This window comes from Macaca thibetana, chromosome 11 (assembly GCF_024542745.1).
Source record: "Macaca thibetana thibetana isolate TM-01 chromosome 11, ASM2454274v1, whole genome shotgun sequence".
NCBI lineage: Eukaryota > Metazoa > Chordata > Mammalia > Primates > Cercopithecidae > Macaca > Macaca thibetana.
Genome location: NC_065588.1, coordinates 38156372 through 38162002, shown reverse-complemented (window position 1 = coordinate 38162002; position 5631 = coordinate 38156372).

Genomic DNA, 5631 nt, shown 5'->3' with positions numbered 1-5631 from the left:
ACCCAGCCTGCTAAAGGTTTTAGTGAAGAAATAATAGTGAAGTTCTGTATACTAGACTGTCCATTGCCCGCCTGGCATCGTGTAAAGCTGGAACTACATTTCCCCGGAATCCCCTTCCCTGTATGGTTCTTAGTTGGGCAAGAAAGAAACTTGCATTGAGATTTGGAAGACAGTGTTGAAGCAAAAGCCATGATTCACAGGAAGTCATGGCAGCCAGTTACAGTGGCTTTGCAGGTTTCTCCAGAGCTCCCATGTGGTAGCTGTGATGTTCAGGTGCAACCTGGAAGTTACCTGGGTTTCCCTGTGAGCTTTGGTTGCTTCTCCCCATTCACTGCTTTAGTTTAGGGCCTGGCAACGTTGTCCAGTCTTTTGGCTTTCATGAGGTACATTGGAAGAAGAATTGCCTTGGGCCACACATAAGATACAGTAACAATAACGACAGCTGATGAGCTAAAAAAAAAAAAAAAGGCCCATGCATAAATTTCATAATGTTTTAAGAAAGTTAGGGACTGTTTTCCTTCTTTCGCTGCAGTCTTTAATTCCTGTGTTAAACTCCTTTTTTCTTAATACTTGTAGTAACTGTTTTCTGAGCAAATCCAGACTGATAAATTCTGTTTGGATCTTTATAGGGTCACTTCAAAAATCCTAGACACTTCTTAGGATTTAAAAGGCAGTAGAGCCCCTGACTGTCTTTATAAATTCCTCTTTTATTTTGCTCTAAGAAATGTTGAAATGAGTCAAGGACAAACATTAAGTAAACCCAAAGGCTACACAACTCCTTTACCTCAGGGAATGTACTCATGTCTCCTGTCTCTAGCTTATTGGACAATCTGCCAGCAATACAAAATACCCAAAATTTGATTGTGAGTTTCCCTTCCCTGTCAAGTAAAACCCTTTATTTCTCAGATAAGTTTAAATTCTTCCTCTTATTAAAACTGTCTTCTTCCCTGCAAAAGTTAAAGCACACCTGGCTATTAAATCTTCCTTCTGTTTTTTTTTCAACAGATAAAGTGCAAAAAGTGGATTGGCATCTTCATAAAATTACAGCTCCACAATCTCTCTCCTCCCATTTCATGTTATTTTGTTCAGTCACAGTCTGAGCATCTCCCTCATAGACCAGGAAGAGGCCTGGCTACTTCTTAGGCATGAGGGGGTGCTCAGTCTTACTCTAGATCTATTGCAGAATTTTAAAAAGGAATCTCCATGTGTTACAGTTTTCTAGTCTCACAGGTCATGCACACATAAGAACTCTGCATCAGTCCTCACCCACAGACTTTAAAAAACACAAAGAAATCTGCAGACCAAACAAGCTCAAGTAGCAGTTTACAATGTGGACACCTAATCTGTGACTGGATTTTCAAATGATCTGAGAATTTAATTGTATTACATTTTAGATCCACATGAATCTTATCAGCCATAGATTATGACAGAAACAATATTTTTTGGGGAAGAAGGTAAACAGAGGAAATGGTAGAGAGAAGATCAGAAAGGTTTTTTTGGCCACAGTGTGGCCATGGAGCCAATTAAATGATGGCAGTTGGCCAGCGTAGAGAGCCTGTGAACTTAAAATTCAACTGAAAGAGAGATCAGCACAAGTGGTAGCATCTGACATGTGGTATTCTGTACTTACTTTTTTAACTATAACAACTTGAAGATGATTCATCTTGGTACATATAGAACTGCATCAGTCTTTTTGACAATTGTATAGTAATCTTTTGTTTGTTTATGCTATAATTTGTTTAACCATTTCCTTACTGAGTGACACATTGTTGTAAAATCATTTTTTAAATCAAATACAATACTGGAATGAATCACCTTTGCATCATTCGAGGTTCATTCTGAAAAACAGAATGTACTTAGTATTTCAAACAGAAAAATTCAATATAGGTAACTGATTAGAATGGTCTTAGAGGTGTTGGAAGGGCAGAAGGAAGAAGGTTTAGGGGCCCTGGGAATACAGGAAGATGGTGTGATAATCTGAGATCAGAAGCTGCTCATCCCCCCAGGGTAGAGGTGGCACTGTAGGAGATAATGGAGTTGGTTCTGACTCTGCCAGAGTTGTGTACCTAGATTAGAACTGAAATAGCTGAAAAGATGCTGTCTATCATGCTGGGGGGTTGGAATCCTGTTGCCACTACAGTTCCTGCCAGCCTCCCCTAGCAACTGCCACACTGCCAGGGCCAGAAGCAGAATGTTTGTCTCTTCTGGGACCAAGAAAAGACAACTAGAGCCTGTTGTTGGGAGAACCAAACAGGAAGTGGCTGACAAGACAGCCTTAAAAATGTGGTCTGCACACTTCCAGCTCCAGGCATACAAGCATAGTCTAGAAGGGTGGCTGTGTGCTGAGGAGCAGTGGGTCACTGAGTAGCACAATCTGTGCCTTAGAGTCCTTGGCACCCATCCATGTTCTTCTACCCTGATATGGTATGGCTGTGTGTCCCCACTCAAATCTCATATTGAATTGTAATCCCCACATGTCAGGGGAGGGCATGGTGGAAGGTAATTTGATCATGGGGGTGGACTTCCCCGTTGCTGCTCCTGTGATAGTGAGTTCTCATGAGATCTGGTTGTTTGGAGGTGCGTGGCACTTCCCCCTTTGCTCTCTTTCTTTCTCCTGCTCTGCTATGGTAAGATGTGCTTGCTTCCCCTTCGCCTTCTGCCATGATTGTAAGTTTCCTGAGGCCTCCTAGTGATGTTTCCTGTACAGCCTGTGGAAATGTGAGTGAGTCAATTAAACCTCTCTTCTTGATAAATTACCCAGTCGCCGATAGTTCTTTATAGCAGTGAACTCATATTTTGCCATTATTTGAGTATATGTTCAGGAAAAATTCGTCATGTGGAATTGCCCCGACAGTGGATAGGCAGGAAATTTTGAAAGCTATAACCCAAACTCCTTTTCCTAGAGGCGTACTTGAGAGTGCCTATTTTTCCATGCCCTTACCAAATCTGCATCTTCACCCATTCAGTAGAACTAGCCTTTAAACCCTTATCAGTCATGCTCCAAAGCCTCTGCTCTCAGGAAACACCACGCTTATCACCCCTGGAAAAAAACCAAAAATCATTCTTAAAAATGTCTGAAATTCTTAACTAAACTAGAATCTCATGGTTTGTAATATTAAAATAAGGACACACCCAGCAAGGTTAAGGCTCTCTCTCACTCATTCATACAGCCCCATGAGTTAGCTCAACAGCACGCTCTTATAAAGGGAGGTGGCAGGATTTCAAAGGTTCAGTAGACATGGCCTAGGGCTGGCTCTGCAGTGACTGGAGCAGGAAGTAACTCTTCAGAGCCGGGTGGAAGCCCGGATGCCACCTGATCAAAACTCTTCATTGTGTTGCTGGAGAAAGAGGCCTAGAGAGGTTAATGACCGATGCGCAGAGCTGACCAGAAGAACAGGCTGAAGAGGACTGAACTTTCTGGAGTCTGATGGAGCATGTCTTATTCTCAGGCAACTAACAAATCAGGAGCACCAGAATAATTCTAGGGGAGAAAGATAAAATATTTAACAAAAATATTTACTGTTCATTATGGGAAAAATAAGGACTCTTTTGGACTTAGTTTATGGCATATGCCATTTGTATTTTGAATTTCATATTGGTGAGGGGCCACCATTCACTGTTTACAGCCTCCGTAGGGCCTGGTTCAGCCTGAAATCTAGGTCTCTTGATCCAGTGCTTTGTTCCTTCTTTCTCCACATGCCATCTCTGTTTGAGCACCACTAGACATTACAATACACCAGGAGAAAGTGATATTTCTGGTTCTTCACTATTTATTCTGATTTTAGGTGAAATGAATGGTGAAATACACACATTATCTATTATTTTATTTATTTATTTTTGAGATAGAGTCATGCTCTGTCACCCAGGCTGGAGTGCAGTGGCGTGATCTTGGCTCACTGTAACCTCTACCTCCCAGTTTCAAGTGACTTTCCTGCCTCAGCCTCCCGAGTAGCTGGGATTTACAGGCGCCCCGCTGGGATTTACAGGCACCCGCCACCATACCTGGCTACTTTTTGTATTATTATTATTATTATTTTTAGTAGAGACAGGGTTTTGCCATGTTGGCCAGGCTGGTCTAGTACTCCTGACCTCAAGTGATCTGCCCGCCTCAACCTCCCAAAGTGCTGGGATTACAGGTGTGAACCATTGTGCTGGACCTCAAATTATTTAAAACACATTTTTAGAATTCCTAAAAAATTTCAGTGGGACTCAAAATTTCAAACATCTCAAATATCAAAATTTATAAACCTAGAAAACCTCAAGTAATATAAAAATTTATGAAAATAAGTAAGCATACATTATAGTAGTATAAATTATTCATCGATAAAATCTATAAAATAATGTCTTTTTTTCTTTCTTCTTTTTCTTAGCTATGGGGTCTTGCTATATCGAACAGGATGGTCTCCAACTCCTGGAGATTGCTTATCTTCCTAGCTCAGCTTCCCAAGCAGCTGACACTGCAGGTACACATCACCACTCCTGGCTCAGACATTTTCTTTTGACTCTGTCTTCAAGTCACCCCATCTCCTAAGAGTACCTTTTGAAAATTTTCGTACCCTTTTTTTTTTTTAGAGTGGCACTCTTTTTATTATGGTAAGCTGTTCTATTTTGTTTTGAAGACAGCATTTCTGGCTTGTCTTTGTTTTTCTTAGTTTCATCATGCACAGACTGAGACTTATGCTTTCAGTGGAAGCTTTCCAATTGTACATCTGGCTGCTCGTTGCAACCTTGATGTGCATAGACCTGTCTAGATGTAAAAAAATAAACACAGATTTGTTTTGTTGCATAAATTAAAAATTGAGTCATTGATTTTTGAATACATAATTTAGATTTCATGTTTTTTGGAAATATGAAAATACCAGCATCGTTCAGAACTCAGTATGTGTTTCAATACTTAAGAATAACATAGTTTACCAGAATACTGAACATGGCATCATAAACACTAAGTACCATACTGTCAGTTTTTGATCCTTTTTCTTCTTTTTTGTCTTTCTGCTTCTTGGGCTTATAATTCAGATTTGTAAAATAACATGAGTGTGGCTGAATTGTGAATTATGTAGACCCCCATGACTGGACCTGAAAACTTGACCACTTTTAGGACCACTTTTTCTTTGTGGAAGTGCTAGTTTACATTTAAGCAACTGACTTAAAAATGAGCTTTTTGTATTGCAGCATGTCTACTAGTCAATGTATGAAAATATTAATTTTATATATAGTTCTTATCTACACTACAATAAGAAAAGTTGGACAGAAACTTAACTGGTGAACAAGGATAAGAATCTAAATCTTTTTTTTTTTTTTTTGAGACGGAGTCTGGCTCTGCCGCCCAGGCTAGAGTGCAGTGGCCGGATCTCAGCTCACTGCAAGCTCCGCCTCCCGGGTTTACACCATTCTCCTGCCTCAGCCTCCCGAGTAGCTGGGACTACAGGCGCCGGCTAGTTTTTTGTATTTTTTTTTTTAGTAGAGACGGGGTTTCACCGTGTTAGCCAGGGTGGTCTTGATCTCCTGGTCTCGTGATCCGCCCGCCTTGGCCTCCCAAAGTGCTGGGATTACAGGCTTGAGCCACCGCGCCCGGCCAAGAATCTAAATCTTAACAACCAAATCGACAGCCCCTATTGAAAGCTCATTTGA